This window comes from Pogonomyrmex barbatus, unplaced genomic scaffold (assembly GCF_055798465.1).
Source record: "Pogonomyrmex barbatus isolate J1 unplaced genomic scaffold, ASM5579846v1 scaffold18, whole genome shotgun sequence".
NCBI lineage: Eukaryota > Metazoa > Arthropoda > Insecta > Hymenoptera > Formicidae > Pogonomyrmex > Pogonomyrmex barbatus.
The window spans coordinates 6,899,079-6,920,758 of NW_028297114.1; the positions used below are offsets into that span (position 1 = coordinate 6,899,079).

The following is a 21,680-nucleotide window of genomic DNA, read 5'->3' on the forward strand; positions in this document are numbered from 1 at the left end:
AAAACGATTATTCAAGAAAATCAAGATAGATAGATAGTGGTAGATAGTATATTATAGATAATATAAAAAAAAGTGTAATATTAAATGTCACTGATTTTGTCAAAATCATTATAATAACAAGAAAGTTATAAAGTCACTATTAATAAAAAAATACTAGAGAAGCTAATCAGCTTTATATCTTTTATATTTTAATATCTTTTGATTTTTGCGCTCTAAAATTATTATCTCATTATAAAAAACTATATATTTCATGCAAAACTTTGACAATAATTTTGTTATAAACTTTTGATGTAGATTTATAAATGAATTTACAAATTTCTTTTAATTAATTATTTTCGAAATCAAATGTCAAATTTCTGAAAAGTCGCTTGCTAAATTCGAGGCGCCAATGCGCGCGTTTCTAAATACTAATCATCAGACTCTATGCGAACGGAAGACATGAAAGACATGGAAAAAAAGATGGAGGAAGAAGAACAAGAAGAAGAGAATTAAGGAGATCAAAAGGAGGTAGAAAATGGATATAAAGATGAAGAAGAGGGAAGAGCAACTACACAACGGCAGCACAGGCCAGCAGTTGGTGCACACGGCTGTATTTTAATTATACCGCAGGCTGCGAGAGCCTCGTCCAATCTCGTTGTTTCTCTCCTTCTCTCTTTCTCTCTTTTGCTCGAGCCGCGGTGCACCACCAAAATGCAAAGAAATAAAAACAGGCGGAGAACAGGCGGGACGGCCCACCGCTTCAGCCCTCTGAACCGTGTCCGTTGGCTTCAGCATCGGTCCGCTCCAACTCCTGATCATTTCTCTCTTCTTTCCTTCCTCATTCATTTCTTTTCTCTATCGTATTTTTCTGTTAGTTCGCCTTGACTGAGTTTGATTTACTTCCTTCATGAAATTTGCCTGATTTTATATCCAATCAATATCTACATTTTTTTCGCTAATTCTTTTCTATTTTATAATTGACATACTTCAGCATTGACTCTCCGATTGTTAGCTTATGGAAAAATATATCTTATCCCGAAAAATAAAATATTTTACTTTTATGATCATCTTGAAAAAATTATTTTAAGAATACGGATTATTGAAATCGTAATAAATACTGTAAAATACATTAAAAGTTCTTAATACCCTCTGTGCTAATTGTGATATAAATGATTATCGTTCGTTAATAACAATCGTAGCCATATTCGATAATGTATGTCAGTGCCTGCTCTTAACGCAATGTATAAAATATTTTTACACATAATATAATTAACAATTCGTAAAATTATTTTGTTACCATTAATTATTTTCTATTATACACTAGTTATATACTTATATATACTTCAAACTTCAATGTGTACATATACGATACAAAGAAGTTTTTATAAATATTGAAATACATTAGTTACCTAATTATATTTAAAACTATAATATTGTGTAATTATTTTATTATAATATTATTTTATCGTGTTGTAATATTATATAATATTATGCGATATAATTATATCACATCTCTCATCAACGTGTAAGGAACGTTTTAAAATAATTGGGCCGCCACGTATACGTCTCATATCGCTGCTACATGTATCACGCGATTTTAATAACCGTATACTTCGGCAGCACGCACATTTTTTGACTTCCATCGCGCATCCCATAATTATTAAATTATAACACGTGTAGCGTTACCACTACAACAGGTGAATAAAGCGAACAACATGGAAATCGGATACAGTAAAACAAACTTTGTTAACTTTTGTTTATGAAACTATAATTTTAATGTTTAATTGACAGACGAAACACACATCTCTAACATTGCTCATTAATCTTTAATACATTCTATCTTTGTGGAATAGCACATCTTCAAGTTATATCTATTTGTTTGCTTTTTTTTTTCCCCGATTTTGTTGTCATCGCGATATTCAAAAGCGAAAGGTGTTACACGACATACCTGATCTGTTCGATCTCGATTACACACCGTCCTGCACGACCCAAGCATGATTTATCGTTTTGTCATGGCGCAGTTTGATATGCCGTGCGATCGAAATCTGGACCGGAGATATCCTCGCTCCTTGCCCACATCCACCTTTAGGCATTCACGAACGAGGTATAAATCTTCCCGTGAGTTATAGCACGATGCATAGGTACGTGCGCGCGCATAAATGTACTCGATGTACGAAATGTGCACGCGCGCATTGAGCGTTCACATTGCGCACGATTATTATTTCATAATCCACGTGCGCGTTCATTATACTCGTTTAAACATCGAGTCGCATCACGTTTAATGCCCAGATTGGCATAGCGTGTGCCCCTGTATATCCCAAATCTCTTGTCTTGTTTCTACTTACATAGTTCCATTCACATTGGGACACTTTAATCCGCGGAACGAGCTCATTTCGGATAAACTCCTCGTTTAAGTGAAACTCTAACTCTCAAATGAGTCTTAAGTCCTTATCCTCTGTTTTATACCCTTAACTCTGTCCATCCCTCTCTCTCTCTCTCTCTCTCTCTCTCTCTCTCTCTCTCGATATATGCTATTTCAAGGAAGAGTGAAAAGCCATATATAAATCAAAATGTTGTTCACAGTTTGCTTTTTTAACTCGACTTCAGCTTTATTATGTATGATTTATTTTACAAAATAATCTAACTAAATTAATCTTCAAAAATGGAAAATTAACTTTCCTTAACAAACTTGAGATAATTTGTTTTTATATCGTGATGTTAAGTACAAAATAAAATCACTAAACGTGTAACGATTGTTTTGTGTGTGTGTGTGTGTGTGTGTGTGTGTGTGTGTGTGTGTGTGTGTGTGTGTGTAGTTTTTAAATAGTTTTAAAGAAAAGTTCAATCTTTCCTTTATTATTGATTCCGACATATGTTTTAAGTAATAGTATAATATAATTTATCTATAAACTTGAATATAATATATATTCAACAATTTTCAAACTACTTTTTGACTTGAAGTTGTCGCGTGTCCGTTTAGAGAAGCTTTTCAAGTTGTCACTGTCGTACGTCATCGAGCTCTCCTTACAACATTCCTATGGCACGGTCGACATCAATCTCGTCATTAGTCTTCCTGTTCCTTCAACTCACCCCTTCCTGGACTGTCTTGCTAGACTCACGGTAAAGTTATTGATAATTTGTCATACAATCTCCAACCACAAACGAGCGATCCTTCATCCATTTTAACCACAAATCATTATACATAATCCATATCATCGCACAAACAGTCCCTTTTTTTAATCATTCGTTGTTTAGTCACTTATATCGTTGATTGAAAAATCAATCGAGTTTACGTTTTTTTACTATGTATAATTAACATTATTAAGATATGTAAAATGATTCGTGTAAAAAGAGGGATGGCTGTAATACACGCGTCGTAATAGAATGTTATAAAATATTCATAGTCAGTACAAAGACATAAAGACACATTGATAATATATTTTTATTTTAAGAGCTATTTTCTACGAAATGATGATTCGTTTAACAGCTATATTGCATGTCTGTGCATCTGCATTAAATTCTAATTCTAATTGAGCCTAATTTTTATAAACAATGCTTGTATCGGTCTGAATTAGCGATATTCCTTGAACGTTTTTCGATGAAAAGTTGAATCGAGGATATCAGAGAAAAGAATAAAGAGAAACAGCAGGCGAACGAATGAACGCAAGAAGGTCTCGGAAACGCCTTCTCCGCCCTAAGACGCCTCCTGTCCATCAAACAGTCATCCCCCTCCTTCTCATTCTATTTCCCACCATGACTCCGACGACTTTCGTTTCGCTTCCCTTTTTGCTTCCTATTAAAACCACCTACCTGTACATAATTACAATCGACGAAACATCCTGACGCGAGATATCCCTTAACTGCGGCGTCGTTCTCTCGTCGTCTGTTACAATGCGATCGAATCGGTTGTAATTACGAAAAATAAGAAAACGGAACAAGTCTCTAAAAACATAATCATTTATTATAAGCTTTCAAGATGAAAACTGCAGATTTGGAAGATGACTTTTAATCAAAGCATAGTGTCACGGATAATCATCAACTTGAAAGACAATTATTACGTTATAAACATTTACATTCAATTATTATGTAATAAATCACAAAGGAACTTAATAATTATATAAATATAGATAATTATATAAATATTAAAAAATATATGTACATGTATAGTAGAAATTGTGTGTATTATGATCGATCACATAAATCGCGTGTGGCGAAAACCGAAGAACGCACCATCAATAATTGCTACCGATTCTCTCACCCTTTTCTAGATCGCAGTCTTTGCTGGCGGAAAATTTCTTCTGTCACGTAAACCTCCATTATAGCGATTAAACGCTCGAAATGTTCGTGGCCGACAGTAAGCTACAATTTTGTGGCACACAGCTGGGATCTGTTCACCAACTGACTGCTCGTAGTAGCGTCAGTCTTCTCTTTCCACCATTTCGCCTTTTCTCTCATTCTAACTTAATACCTAGGTGTGGAAATGACTTGGGATCGAATGGTAGCGTGGTATGGCAGAAAAGTGGTACTTTCAAACCGATACCCTAAATCACAAAATCGAAAGAGGGGTTGCAGGATGCATCCGACCTGTCAGTGAAACAGTTCAGCGAAACAGTTTTCTTTCTTTTGGAGCACTCATTTATTTATGCATCTATTTCAAACTGAAAATAAAACATAATAGACTATAACAAAAGATTTGTAATCAATCAATCAAGAATCACAATACGCAAATCAGATAATTTTTATAACGTTTTGACGCATATTTGTTGAAATTATTTAAATCTGAAATTCGAACTCCTCTGCAAGAAACAGATTTAAATAATCAATACAAATTGTAAATATAGAAATTATATATTTTGAAAAATATGATTAGTTTAACCGTCAATTAAAATGTCATAAACCTAGACTCGAAAGTAAAATAAAATCTTTGATAGCACGTCTATTATTTTATTTTATATACAATATTATTAATAGCAAAGGACTTCTTTTCCCTTTAACCGTTTGTTTGAGCGGCGTACGAGACAAATCTGCGAAGCGACTACTGATTGTCACGGACATTATCGAAACAAAACTAAAAATAATTATCGAAAAAAGGTGTACCTACGATTTGGATTAACTGACGCATACAGACATGGTGTATGTTGTCAATAACGTTGCAATTAAATCGTCTATAAATAGGCATTTTGAGAAGTCGATCCGAATGTCAATGTATAATAATACGCACAGTTCAACGTGCGAAATGTCAGAATTCAGATGATTCAAATAAAATTATTGCATGGCAAAATTATACGTTGATACACCAAGCAAATACAATGTGATTGATTATAAACAGATGAATATAGTTTCTATAACATGACATTTCCGTCGTCAATCCGATTGTCAATAGACTTGTTCGAATACTCGTAAGATATGATAACTTTATTTAAAGATATGACAAGAATGAGCGTTTGCGTACATCTTGTCACACATAGCAAATTTAAAAATACTACAAGCGAAATATTGAAAAACAATAAATATTAACAGTACTAAATGTTAGATGTCTCTGTCTCTGTGAAATTTTATTTCATAGTTTAAAAATTATTCAAATTTAAAGTTTATTTTAGATTTAAATTATTAATGTTTTAAATAAGTAGTAATATAATATTTTAAATTACTAAATTTTAGTTATTTAGATATTTAGATCTAAATTTGTAAAACTAAAATTCTTGTAAAATAGTACTTTAGATCAATGTCTTAATAACTAATGATATACACAAACGTGACTAACAACTTTGGAAAATCTACTACAGTAGTGACGCAGCAGAAACAACACGGCTAACGATCTGTATCCTGCGCGTATGATCGCATCATCTCTGTGGAGAACGTTGGAGAATAGAAAAAAGAGCGCATCGAGAAAGAGATCGGTTTCTTTCCGACGTGGGGTAGCGTATGATCAGGTCGCTCGATGGTCGGCGGGGTGATCAAAGATCTCGAGCTGCGTCTTTACAAAATAGAAAAAAGCAAAACTGTAAGGAGAGAAAGGGAAAGGATCGACGTATATTCTCTCTCTCTCTCTCTCTCTCTCTCTCTCTCTCTCCCTCCCTCCCATTTTTTATTTTCTCATTGCAACGCGATAGAGACGAAGACACGATCAGAAGAAAAAACGAGAAGCAAAGAGAAAAAAAGAAAAAAGGACGAGTCGGAGGGTGAGGCGACAACCCGTGACCAATCTGACACTAAATCAACTGACATGCGCTTGACTATACGAACGCACAAACGCGCTCCGATGCATACGAGCGCTCGCGCGCGTTCTCGATTCGAGCTACTCGCTTGTAATATGTGTAACATTATGTATGTTGTGCTCTTCCCTCTTGGATATTCTCACCGGCCGAAACCTGCGTGTACATGGACCCACTAAATAAATTGACTTGCGTTTGCCTTAGGAAAGGAGATTCGCCTATCACTGAGAGAGAGAGAGAGAGAGAGAGAGAGAGAGAGAGAGAGAGAGAGAGAGAGAGCGAGCGAGAGAGAGAGAGAGAGAGAGAGAGAGAAGAGAGAGAGAGAGAGAGAGAGAGAGAGAGAGAGGAGAGAGAGAGAGAGAGAGAGAGAGAGAGAGAGAGAGAGAGAGAGAGAGAGAGAGAGAGAGAGAGAGAGAGAGAGAGAGAGAGAGAGAGAGGAGAGAGAGAGAGAGAGAGAGAGAGAAGAGAGAGAGAGAGAGAGAGAGAAGAGAGCTAGAGAGAGAGAGAGAGAGAGAGAGAGAGAGAGAGAGAGAAGGGAGACGGGGGGGAGAAAGAGAGAGAGGCGGAGAAAAAGAAAGAAACAGAAAACGAAAAAGAACGAAGTGGGTGCAGCGACCGAAAAATTCATCTTCGCTTGATTACTCAACATACTTGCTGATAAAATTAGGAAATGAAAGTTAAAATTAAAGTTGAAAAACGCATAATTAATCCATAATTAATTTTTGCATTTTTTCAGACTTAAATTAAATTAGTTTGATTCGTTTTGTCTTTCAAATATCTCAAAAAAAAAAATCGCGATTTGATTATGCTTCTAATAAAGTATGATGTATATCATAAATGTTGCGAATTAGACTGTTAGATCGGCTTTATTATTCGTCTCGCGATTACACGTTTTGCGATGCAAATATTACTCGATGCTTAAATCTTTCAACGCAATAATTCTCCAAACAAACAAACAGTTATATTTATTCTTAAAGCATTTATTTTCTAAAGACTTGCCGTTGATAAACTCGAGATAAAAAAAATTGACACATATTCCTGAATAGTATATTTAAGATTCTACGAGAGCTTATTAATCTCTCATTGATATGATAGTTGGCGATATAACATAAATTTACTATTGTTTATATCATATGAATTCAGCTTCATATGTCAAATTATTAACTCTCTTTTACAAAAATTACGTATAAGAAACTTGTATAATGTATCTTTGCACGCATGCAGGCACGCATGCACACGCGCGCGCGAACTTATATACAAATGTACAATAATGCATTTTATCATTATATTACGAGATAATCCATATAGTAGTGTAATAGTTTTAATTTAAAAAAATGTAACGATAATTGTTTCATTTTTTCCTAATTACATGTAAATGTATAAAAAAAAAACTATGTATATTACAACATTTTGCTTAAGTAAGTAGCGAAATGAATATGTTCACAAAATTACTTAATAAGCGTCAAATTCTCTCTGTCTCTGTCTCTCTCTCTCTCTTCTCTTTCTCTCTCTTTCCTTGGTGATTTTCTTTGGTTGGTTTCGCCTATATGCTTGCAATGAGATGATTTTATCTATGGATACTGTAACTCGATAAACAACATTGGGATGTCACGGTGGACCCTGTCTACTTCTTCCCTTTGAGACTCGAGCCTTGGGAACCTCGTGTCTCGTAAAGATTCTTCTTTATTGCCGCCCCTCTCATTTCCAATCCTCTTTTATAATTTCCTTTTTGAAAAATCCAACGCGTAAAGCTACGTCGCGCCGCGCCTCCTCTGCTCTTTCTTCTCTTTTGACTCTCCTTTTTTCTATTTTTCACTTTCTCCATTTCTTACTCTTCTCATCCGCTGCGCCATTTGCTACCCCGGTAAAGGATGAAAAGCAAAAAGAAATGGTTGTTATGCCTTCTCATTCGGATTTGGTATTCCATTGAGAAACCTTGGGCAGAAAGGCAACAATGTTGAATATATAAGAGAAGAGACCGCGATTCGTGAGCGTTATATATAAAAATCATTGGGACGCTGATCCAAATTTACCGTGATCAGTATACACGTATCATACCTTGCAGACTATATTGAAAATGGAAAAAAATAATCTGTTTTGTGACTTTACATTTGTAATTTTGTGGTTAATCCAGATCTACTGTGATCGCACGATATAAGCACGCGTATGCTAATTTCGCCGATTTTAAATATCTGCTCATCTTCTTATGTTCGCGGCATCGAGTTACCGAGCAAGAAATTAACAACAATTTCGAAATAAATCTCACAGTCGACTATTTAATTCAAACATTTCCGTTCAAATTTTGGATTTTCCCTTGAGGAATCTTATCGAGTGTGACTCCATAGATGCCTCGTTTCTGTCACGTCTTACTTCCACGCTATACATAGGAGGTTGGGTCGTTGATCCAATTCGCAATTGCAATACATGGCGCGTGTCTAAATCTGCATAGTCATCGGCGACGTGAATTCGCTCGCATTATACATTTACTATGCAAATGCCAATCAACCGTAACAAGCAAGGAACCACGCGGCGTATCCTGACACACTTCCTGCCTCATCTGGAATATTCCCTTCCCCGGCATCTGCAACGCAGAAGCATGCTCGGAAATAAACCAGCTCTCACAATTTTGACGATGCCCTTCGTCGTAAAATTTCGATGAAATTAAAGAGAATAATATTTCACTTAATTTTAGTCGCTGACCGTTGCGCGGATAACGGCTGCGAAAGAGAAATCCATCTGATATTCCCGGATACCTCCTTCTCCTTTTTCTCCTCCTTCTCCTCCTCCTCCTCCTCCTCCTCCGAGAGAGAGAGAGAGAGAGAGAGAGAGAGAGAGGGGGGGAGAGCAAAGTCTGACTTTCGACTGGCTAGTCTCACGATTCCTAGGTCGAAGTCTCGTCTCGTAAAATCGCCAAAAGGAAGATTTTTAATTGGCATAGAAATCGAATGCCGAAAAAGGTAGAACGAGACAGAGTTCAGGCAGAGTGGTAGAGATGCTAAAAAATGATCATCGTCACCGTGGCACCGATGAAATCGACGATCCGTGAATCCGAACTTCGATATTTCATATTTACGACGATGCGGCGAACATAACTTCTCTTCGGGACTAGTGCCGGGAGACGCGATACGGCGGCAGACGAGAGGACGAGTTTCTCGGGAGCTTTAATAACTTGGCTTCATCGTTTTCAAACTCGTATCGAGGGGATTATATTCTGTGGATTAACATATTGACGCAGGCTTTGTAGGGCCCGAACCAGGCCGGTCAAGAGAGAAAAAAAAAAAAGAAACGAGTTAAGAACTGAGTTACTAAATCATGTGCCATTCCGCGTGCGCGCGTTCTTGAAAAGGAAATATTATTATTACCGGTAAATCCCCTTCTATACAAAATAATTAACAACCTTCTGCCGCATTATCTCATCAGATGCTTTGCGAAATTTTCGGAAGCATTGACTTCGTTACATCTATAGTCGTTTCTGCATTTCGATGATGTTAAATGCATGTAATTGCGAGATTCATATTATTTGTTAATAATTCAGAAAGACATTACAATGCAATGATAATAGAAAACTATGGACTTGAACGATTTATCATCCTCAATTTAATAATAAAAAAGCATTCGATTCGAGATATTAAGGATTTCATTTAAATATTCTCTTCATATTAATAGTCCTCATTTGATTTAATTATAAAAATAACACACATGTCGCACACCTTATACGTATATGATAAAACTCGTTGGTAAATTAACAATATGACATGTTCATCGTTGAAATAAACTATACAAACCATTTGCTCGATTTGGCTTATATCAGTGAATAAAAGCTACAATACCAACGCGTATGTGGTCGAGACTAGGACGAAAAATGCGCGTGAAATACCATGATAAATGATAGGACGTACTAGGCCGGCCCTAGACCCGAAGACCCAGAGACCCACTCACTGCACCACCACCGCCACCGCCATCGCCATCGCCACCGCCACCGTCCGCGCCGCGGAGGAACGGATGGATAAAGGACCTCGTTGCCTTGTCTCGGCGCATATTAATGGACAAACATAATCGCCGCATCTCAGCAGGAGCCGCCAGCTGAAATATCCGCTCGTCGTTGCCCGTTGCTGCCTCTTCTGCTGCGGCTTCGGCTCACCGCCGCAGTTCTCTGCACGATGCCAGGAAGTGACGTTCCTCGGCGCGGCGTATACTGAAAAGAGCATTTTCCTTGTTGAAATCCCGGAAAGAGGATAGAACGAAGCAATTTTTACGTGCACACGGGAAAGATGAGAGTGCAAATTTCTCCGAAGAAGTGAAAGGTGTAGTGGAAGGAAACGACTCGAAATAACTTTATTGATTTAATTGAAACAATCAGTGTCGTTGAAAGTAAAAGTCTAAGAGGTGTTGAGATCTAAAGGATTGATCTCTGTAAGTGACAGTGTATGCATCTCGTAGGATGATACTAAAAACAATGATAACAAACGAGATAATGATTACAACCATTTTGAAAGAACTTTATTACTATATTCAAAATACTGGAGTTGCTAGTGTTACGAGAAAAAAGTTACAAAAAGAAAGAAATAATAAGACCTGTACCAGTTTAAAAAGTACAAAGATTTGCTATTTAAAACATTCAATTGACATGTTTAAGTATCTACAATATTTTACACTTCTTATGAAGTAAATTATTTTTTATTATTTGCAAAATAATGAATACGTCTCTCTTCTGATACTTGCACGCTACTTAAAAATCTTTCATAATGTCACTTTAAATATGGTAAATGTTTATATATTATATTTGATACAACGCTCCAAATCATCACGATATCACACAGTATACATTTTTTATCCTATCACGTTATTCACCGCGATATTAGCATATATATATATATATATATATATATATATATATATATATATATGACTTAAAAAAATAACATGTGATTTTGTAGTTATCGTGGAATAAGAATACTTAGCCTTATAATTTAGTTAGAGTTAAAGTACGTATTTCCGCGTCTCTGTCGTTGATATCTTACTGTTAAATCTGCCTTTTTAAAAAGATTGGATAAACAGTTCCTTCACTTGGCTGTTGGAATTGCACGTGGCACCTCCTCTACTCCTTCTCATGATTCGCGCGTGCTAGTGCGACGTCATGATAACGTGCGACACATCACATATACGCATATACACACGTACACATATACGTACACATACACGACATACAGTGCCGTTTGATTACGCCGTCCGCTATCAGTCGCTATAAAGTCGATGGAAGGCGGGCGTTAAAGCCGCCTCTCGGACCCGCCTCTACCTCCCGTGCAGACTCCCCACCGTTTTCGCGTTTCACCGTCTCTCACCGGAGACGCTACCAGACCGGTGGCCGCAGGCCATGAGGCTGGTAGCCGAATCGAGCATTTCGTTTTGGAGAACGGTGTCCGAGAAACGCTTGCAAACCACGGCAGAACGCGCCATACATACTTTTCTTCCCGTCAATACACTTTCTCTTTCCTCGCTTTCGCTTCTTTCTTCTCGTTTGGATGTCCGCGCTATTCTTTTCCTCGTTTTCAAAGTCATCAAAGTGTACCGTGTCATTCCGTCTTTGTCTTTCTGCTCCTCCACGAAAGCGCTTTTGCATGCGTGCGCCATGATTACTATATACACTGTGCGTGCGCAGGACAAATGCGTGCGTGCATGCGTGCGTGCGTGCGTATATATCCGGGGGCCCATTAAATGGGTCCAGCTAATGACTATTGGCCAGCAGACTTGGGCGGGACTACGAGAATTCGTACAATGCACAAACTTATATACGTCCGCATATATACGTACACATGCATATGAAAAGCACGATCTTTTTGCATTAGCTTCTCCATGTCGACTACGAACCGTTGATTCAAATATCTTGACTTTTTCTCATAATATTAGTAAGACATTGGAAGCAAATCAGGAAGCAAAGAAAAATATTATTAGAACTTTTTTTTAATAAAAAAAGAAAAAAAAACGTTTACTCGGGTGCTACAATTTAAACTCTCTCTGCATAATGCATAATGAAGGTGCCGAAAATAAAATGCTTTTTTTACAAACATTTCAAATTTCAAGTTTAATTAGTCATTTTTAAACGCTTCGAGGATAGAGATGATATTATTTAAAGTTAGCTGTGTCACATAGATTTGATTAAACTTTTACTTTTACAATTATCGCTTTATTCAATGAGATGATAATAAATTAAATTCACGTATTCAGCACTAATTATAATTTGATAATTATATGTAATGTTTAGCGCGTATTATAAATTAAAATTGAACTCAAATACAACAAGATGTATAAAATCCAGACGATGTATCGAAACATATGAAAGCCTGTCCAGAATGTTTAACTCGGCTCGGTTAGAACGGCCGTACGAGTAGCCATTTTAACGTCATCGACGATGGACATAGTCCTGTTAGAAAGGACGGACCAAAGGCTCGCGCGACGGTGGTTCTTGAAGAGCGCCGCCTTCCACGGTGTCGGGTCCTTTACGATGCGATTTACATAGAATAGCCGTCCCGTCGGCGCATACATCGACATCGCTTAGCGAGGCAGCTTGGAGAAGGAAGAGACGACGTGTCTATAGACTTGCGAGCTCGTAAGTCAGTAATGCGGAGCAGACGCGGAGCAGACGCTGAAAACATCCATCACGCTCGCGGGACCTTATCTCATCCCGTGGATCTCCGCTTCATAATTACATTCTCGCCAGCTCCGAGAGACCGAAGACTACTAGGATACTACCGCACCATATCTTGAGATGCGTTTAGCTAGCTCTCTTTTGGCGCGTACGCGCTAAGGACAATTAAACAGAAAAATGTGACGTACGTGCGCACATATTTCTCTGCCTAGTGTACACCAACTTCGAGAATGTTACGTATCGGTATATTTTGTTACGCGATATATATATATATATATATATATATATATATATATATATATATAGAATATGCTTTTTATAAACAATCGTTAATAATAAACGCGTGTTTGAGGTTTAAGATGTTTTACATACAACTTTGTAAAGTCGAAAATATGAAATGCTATGCGGAAGCATGTGCATGAATAGAATGCAATTAAGCAAAAGAATGAGGTATACATGCAGTCATTTACTGTCTCCGGAAGAAGCATCTACGACATAAAATTTCCAAGTACATAGAAAAGAAACGCCGCGTACCTTCGCTAAAAAACGTGACCTACCGCGTCTGTTAATTAAGCTATTTATTCAGTTTCTGTAAAGTATATGAGATGCTTTTTGTAGACGTCTTGAAATATAAAATCTAATCTGTTATATAAACTTTTTGTTTACTCTAGTTTTATACGCTTTTCAACGCTTCTTGAAGCACATTTTAAACGTCTTTAATATAATCTAATAAATGTGACAAATATGAGAGATAATTAAAATTCCAATGTATTGATAATGATTATCAGAATTTCACGAAAATTCATTCGAGGAAAAATCGTTTATCGCTTGTGGAAAATTACCTGATTTGCAGTAAAATGCAATATTTAAATAGAAACCTATTATACGACGTTAAAGATATATCGAATGTCAGATAAAGTTACAGTCTGTTTTCCGCAAATGACATAAACTACTTATTCTCTCATTATTTATATATTTATATTATGCAACATACTATTAAATAAATTACTTTAAATACCAATAAATTAACAATACTGTGCCAGTAATTGTTCGATAATACCCATGATTACTTAATTGCGATTGTTGATTGTTATGTAATCGGAATTAAATTTATTTCAACGACTGTTTACTGCTTTCCACATTCTTTTCGAATTTTTCGCATATTTCAAAAAAGTTTTAATAATTAATAATTTAATTAATAAGTTTTAATAATTATTAGAAACAAATAAAGAGATTTGCTTGGAACTACATATACATCTCATTTCATATTTTATAAAAACATATGAAAGATGTAATATTTCAGGTATTAAATTATTAAATATTTCAGGTATTAAATTATTAAATTTTAAAGATATAATTTTTTTATTACGTTAAGAAATGCAACAAATCATCAATTGTTAATTTTATCAATAATACTTTAGTTTAATCGTACGTTAATTGATTATTTACTAATTTCTAAGATTAAAAAAAGGAAAGATGAGCGGACAGGTAAATTATGGTCAAAGATATATTTATATATTTGATATTAATATACACCCCCCCACACACACACATATGTGTGTGTGTGTGTGTGTGTGTGTGTGTGTGTGTGTGTATATATATATAAATTCACACAAACTAACAAGAAACTAATGACAAGTTATAGCACGTAATACAGTGTAATTTCTACTCGCATAAAATAATCAACGACACTGTCGTACTTTTTTCCTGGCAACTCCGAGGTGCAGCAGCAGCTGCTTCCAAGACAAAAAGGTCAATGCGAGGTGGCCGGGCGAAGAAGCCGATTAAATTTTCAGGGGTATGTGACAATGGCTAGAACGAAGGCGGCAGGTGCCTCACTCATCTAATATTAACATTGTCGATCGATAGCACCCGAGAGAGAACGAGAAAGGACGAGAGGATCGAGCTGTGTGGCCGCGTGGGTGGAAACAATAATCGACCGGATAACTCGTTTGTCTTCTTACGCTTGGTTATTCGTTAAGGATTGTCTGTCGCAAATATCGTGCGAGTACGAATGTATTTATTAACATTTCCCAGCGAAATGAAATGAGTTTGAATCCGTCGCAGCTAAATAGGAAAGCGGATAACGATGGACGCGGATGGCGATGGAACGATAAAGAAATTCGTTATTTATCTTTTTCCCGCATAAGAAAAATATCGACGTTGCGATTCATAAATCATGATTGTAAGATTCTGATAATGGTTGATTTTATGCATACGACAAGAGCTTAAATATTTTTTTTAATACCATTAGATTCGTGTCACCGGTCTTTCTCTTAAAAAAGTATTTCAACAACAATTGGTTTTGATCTGTCGCATATTTTCTAGACCGACTGAATTATTAAAATTTCATTTATTTATTTTTCTGAAAGAATATTGCATATGAGATTTATTTAATTATATTACATTATATTGCATTTTATATGGTTGCGCCTATATGGTAATGAAATGACTCGGCACTAGATATAGACATTTTTAATTATTTGTGTCTAATCCGCCCGTCAGGTTCCTGAATGTTCTGGTATTCATCACATTTTTTGCATCATATGCAACTCGCACAAATATTATAACTGCATTTCTTCTTTAATATCGCTTTCTTTCAACATCCGTGGGTGATTTTCTGTAGCGTGAGTGGCGGTCATCGCCCGTGCCGTGGCGCCTGGCAAAGGTTGCAATTTTTGTATTTGCAGGAATATTTATAGCGGCAACGGGAATTACCATAAACAACGCGGCGAAGAAACTCAGGGATTACTGTATTTAAAATGCAAGGGGGAATTATCGTGAATCGCGGTTACTAGCAAAGCCATCGAGGTCGACAGCGGAAAAGAGGCGTGCCGAACGTCATAGAACGATACTGGCAGCTCGTTCGTCGAAAAAAGAAGAAATGAAATAAGAAAGAAAAACGAAATATAAAATATAATTTTTTTTTTCGTCAGATATTTGTGATAATGTGGCGTTCGATGTAAGATATTTCGGTTTGGCAAATTGCAATCATTTTTCCTTTATCAACATGATGGTGATGATGGTGATGATGATGATGATGATGATGATGATGATGCTAAAAATAAAAAATCAATGTAGGTTTTTTATCTATTACTATATTGATTACTGTATTGATTGAACTATATTGATCGCAATAACATTTTACGTAATTGTTCTTGGGAATCATAGAGTGCAAAGATTTTTACAGAGTAAAGTGCAAAGGTCATTGAATCATGCTGCTAACGAGCGGTAGCTGTAAAAGATATAAATTCGCTTTACGTTCGGGCCGAGTCACGCAGCGCTCCTTGCGACTTGATGATGATGAACTTCCTGGCCACCACTTTGCTTCGCAAGCTCGCTCGTAAAGTCGTATTTAATCTGAAAGAAGCAAAAACGGCGGTATAGAGACAACGATGCGAAGTTACATTTGCGGAGAAATTTCACGTGCGCGAAGAGATTCACGAAATATTTCGACTTATATTTGTATTCGTATACAATATATATTTGCCTATATATTCGTATATCGCAATAATACACATTCTTGCACATCAGAATTAGTCAATAAAATCTAAAACTCTTCATTAATTATAGTATTTCTTTATTACAATATATACAATACTAATAAATAGGGATTTACGATCATACTTTTATTTATGACCTGATATATAAATTGTGACTTAAGTTTTCATGTTTTTTGAAGTCTTGAGAACTTAATTCTAAAGACAATGGAATCATTTGCGCGTGAATACCCGATGACGTACGACGTAATCATTCAAGGGGAATAGCGTGAAACTTATCGATCTCCGTCCTTCTACTTTGTTGCAATTACGTGTTATCGCGTTGAATTTGTATAGTTTCCTTCATTTCTCAAATGTGTCAGAATATCTCGATTTATCGATAAACCACCGTGTGCATATCCGCCTGTCGGCATTAATATTAATACGTTACAACAGAGCTGCCACATAGTTAACACGTTCTTTAGATCATTCTCACCGTATCAAGAAAACGAACGGCGGCAGGAATTTTACAGTGACGTTATTTTCATCGTTGTAATTTCACGTCGCTCTTATCGCATCGATTGCTACAACTGACTAGTTGTATTCACATACATATGTATTCATATGTATCATTTCACAATCATTCTCACACATACATACATTACCTATCTTTGCTTTTATCTTGGTCATTAGTGTGATCGACAGCTATTATTTTCCTTTATGCGTCTTCTTGCCGTGCGAATAATTAGTACAGCGTAAATCTTATAATGTATGAATCAGGCTTCTTTATATTCTATTCCGTTTATATTATTCATTCCAGCATTCTACGTTATTTTACTGCTTTTATTATATTACGAGACATATCTAAAAAAAAATTACATTACATCGATAAAATCAAAGAAAATTCTCTTCGGATTATATAGCTATATGATCGTAACTGAATCGAGTAAAATTAAAAAAAATGAGAATTCGCGCACGTGTTAAACATATAGGGAATATGATCGCCAGCGTGCAAGAATTGCGTTAATATAGATACAATTTGAATAAAGAAGACAATATAAATAATTCTTGATTAAAAAACTATTACGCTTCTTTCGCTTCTCGTCGGTCTATCAATCGCGCGAGTCGCGACGACTTGCCATCGCGAGAAGGACGGCTTCGATGGCTCATATCTCGATACGATATTGCACAGTATTGTAGTGAATTGATCATAATACGAGATTTAATTAAAAAAGGCACAACGCTAGCTATTAAACGCAATTACTCACGAATGTTTTGTTTTTCGGGTGTTGTGCCGTCGGCGATGACCCGAAATTAGTAATCGATTATAAATATATACATAAAGATACGGATTATTCGCAGTATTGGAATATTCGAGATAGTTTTTAGATATTGAATAAAATACAATTTATATGTAAATAAAAAACCAAATGAACAAAGAGATTAACAAAGAGATAATAACGATAATTTATTAACTCGTTACTTCATAATGTTTGTTTTAAAAAAGCTTTAGAAAAATATTTCTTTATTAATAACATTAAAAACATCAATAATAAAATTGAAGACTAATGTTGTAATAGAAATCTATTTAAAATTATTACATATCGCGATAAGCCAAATAGTATCTAACCAAGATAAACAGAAAAGAAAGAGAATAACATTCTTTATCCCGATATTGAATGTGGCGAATTGTGACCAAAAATAAGAACGATCTACGATCGCTGTCGTGAATTCAAAGTGAGTAAGGATAAACGGATAATTATGCATATAACGCGCAGAACGGAAACGCAACGCAACTGTGATCGATAAATCAATTGTACAATTTATCGTCGCGTATATTATCGCAGCGTTTTGTTGACGTTTCTTCATTGGTAAATTGTTCTTTTCTCTTTCTCTCTCTCTCTCTCTCTCTCTCTCTCTCTCTCTCTCTCTCTTCTCTCTCTGATTGTCATTATTGTAAAAGCTTCGGACACAAAAGCTTCGAAAATCTTACTAAAACATTGGATTATATATTACGTCTGAAACATTTCCGTCAGATTATTCTTTCTACGTTAATTAAAATTATCATTACGTCCCGCTAATCTAGTAAACTCTAGTGACAATTGTGATACTTGACCTGCCAAATTAAGGAAAAGAGAATTGTCAAACAACGAGTCGATTTTAGCTACGCGAGAAGCGTGGCATTAACAAGACGCAAGCCACATAATCATGGAGCATTATTGCTGCGACAGTGGCAGTTACAATTTCCGTTCAAACGACAAGACTTTTGTACGTCAGAGGGATGTTCTAAAACTATCCAGGACATGCCGGAAGATTCCTGAAATAAGGTACCTTAGCGGCAGTGCGCCGGCGGCGCGAGCGATAGTAACGGGGCTTCCGAAACGCGTGCTGGTGCTGGCGTGGGTGGCGACGACGAGAGAATGGGTGAGCCAAGAATGTAATCACAGGATTCCCTCGCGATCCTTCGGGACGCTGGTAGCCATCTTGAATTCTTAGCAGGGTTTCCCTGGCTTATATATATCGTTCATTAGGCGTCGACAGTGACAGCGGCAGCTCGCTCGCGTGGCTCTTCTCGCGTCATACGTCGCCTGTATACGATCCGCTTACGCTCTCAAAATCGCCCATCGTACTGTGCACGCGAACGCTATGGAAATGGCCGCCACGCCGGCTTGAAATAAGTGTGGCAAGGTGACGGGGTTAAGGTAAGTTTCCTGTTACACGAGCGCGGTAGCGACTGGTATACGAGCCGGCGTAAACTCGCATCGTGTTCGCTGCGCCAGACGTGCACGATGTTTAAGTGCGACCTCGTTACTGCGAGTTATACAAAATCGACAAACATTTCGAAGCAACGAAATCAGCTGTTTCCGAAATTGTGAAATTTGCCTTTATGCCACGATGATTAATCATTTACATTGAATGTGAGATTAGATTTGAAAGACAGACGATTCTTTTATCAACTTAGTGCGTCTATCTAAAGAATTATAAAAATTACAAAATTTGCTGTCTTTGGTACATCATAAAAACAAATTTGACTTGAAAGAAAGGGAGAGGGAAGGATATTAATTTGAGAAATATTAATTAATTGGAAATTTATATAACAAATTTCTGACAAATTTATTTAATTTTTCTTCTTTGGAACAATTTGTACGCGTTGTAGTGTCCTTTATAATTTATTTTAAGTAGATATAGACAAAAATTTAAAAACGTACAAAGATAAAAAAATATAGTTAATCGTTATTCATTATATCCACGGGGCTTATTACCGTTCCAGGCAAGAGAAACTGACTAGCATTAATTGTCGGCGAAGATGCGTTTTCAGGTATTTCCTAACGAACGCTACCAGATAGTAAGTATGTGGTACGACCGTTTACATCGTTTTTAATCAATTCTCGGCAGGAACGCGCTATACGCGGTTTAACGTTTTAATAAGCGACACCTTGATAAGATCGTTAATTTCAATAGAGTTCATTTAAGAAGATTTCGCATGCCCCGTAATATTTTTGTAATTTTCAGCGAATCAACGTTTTTATTAATTAAACGATGCGCGCCTCGCGACAAATTGCCTTGATTAAAAAGTCGTTCGCCGATGTAACGATCATGAAGCGCACCGCGCGAAGAAGACTCGCTCGAGCGGTAGCTCGAAAGATTTGTTTATCAGCTTATCGGTCGTCTGATTCTCCCGCCGTAACTTATATTGTAAACCGAAACCGGTTCAGAATGCCCGACCCGGAATATGCCCGTTGGGCAATCCGAATGAAGTTGCATTCTCGAGTTCATTGGTGCATAACGCTGAGTGAGACTCGATCATCGTTACGTCGATGTAGCGTTGCATAAATATCAAAAGCGCATGATGGAGTGATTCGCGGAAAAAAGAAACATTTCCCTTCGTCAAACAAACGGTGGAAAATCAAAGATTCTTAATTCATGACTCGACAGCATCTGCAATTAAATGCGCTAGCTATCTACATCGTCCTCTGTTGGTGATATTATAATTGAAACGAAGTAAATTTAATCATCATCGCGACGCGATATATTAACGTTTCCGAGTTAATATATGCATGCGGTGTAGTACATGTATATAATATTAATTACGTGCAAATCTTTTGTTAAAGTTAGATGTTGTATTTTCTGAACGTACAATTTTAATAAACGGAATAAAAAATTAATTATTTTTAAATATTTGTCAATGCAATTGTTTGACTTTTTACAAAATTGACGACTAATTTTCGAATTGAAAGCGATGCCGAATGTAGTATATTTTTTACTAACCGCACATTCTCACCAAATATTTAAAAAAAAAACCGATGTTAGGAAAAAAAAACGTTTCTTGTAAAGAAGTATATTGATCTGCACAGCAATTGCATAATTTGCACGGGGAAGAGAGCGTTTCACAATAGCGGGAAGTAAAGGTGCAGAAGGAGGAAAAACCAGAAGGAGGAAAAAGGCTTAAATAGTCAGGGAGAGCGAGAGAGAGAGAGAGAGAGAGAGAGAGAGAGTTTCAAAAAAAGAAGAAAAATAGCTTTCGCGCCTCTCTGTTATTTTTCTATAGAAAATGAAACGGTCTACATTCTTGCGTGGTTAAACGATATGCCTCATAACTCGAGGATTTTTGTCGTCGGCTTTGGTCGCAGTTTTATGCGGTAACCTTAAAATTTCCTCGCTTAACGAAGAACCTCGAGGAGATGATCTGTGGCAGATACTTGGTCCGACACATAGCATAAAGCGCTACAATTTTATTTTATCCGGATATTACTTGTAAGAGATACGGTTCTCGTGGCGCGAAAGGGCGTACTGTGTTAAAAAATATAAAAATAGTATCCTTTATATACATACGCATTGCATATTTCTTTAGCATATACGACACGAACATTGCCATGTGGTATCAGCAACGAGACATCGCCTATGAATGCTTGAACCGCGATAAATTATTAACGTAATAATTATGCGTCATAAAACAGTTCTTTTGCCGCGTTAACGAAGCTACGCGAAGAACACGTATCTCGTGCACATTGCATCGTTCGTTATGTCTTTGTACAATTAGCGCAACGTGCAAGTCCACTTTGCAGTGGCATGAGATGTGTGATCGCAATATCGCCGACAGAATAATAACGACAATACTGACGTGACCGCTTTTCTAAGCTTTATAATGTATGGCTTACGTTGCGCAACGATGTCATTTGCATCATTCACAATGATTCACGAAGAAATTAGTTTGCATCTTGAACAATACAGAGTATCTTCTTGTTCATATTATCTTGAACGAGTAAACTATCAATTCTTATCGTGATCATAAACTATTGTAACCGTCTTTTGTCGATTACCGCCGAATGTCTTTTCTCATATTAACGAAACAACAAAAGA

General features: G+C 36.5%; 1 long non-coding RNA gene across 1 annotated transcript; it reads right to left on the reverse strand.

The window, feature by feature from the left end:
- Positions 1–7,130: 7,130 nt before the first annotated feature.
- LOC148937020 (uncharacterized) lies at positions 7,131–19,099 on the reverse strand. The gene is made up of 3 exons (XR_016138805.1): positions 18,651–19,099; positions 16,102–16,200; positions 7,131–10,389 (listed from the first exon to the last, which is right to left on the reverse strand). It is a non-coding gene; the product is annotated as an uncharacterized LOC148937020 (long non-coding RNA).
- Between the last annotated feature and the right edge of the window lie 2,581 nt (positions 19,100–21,680).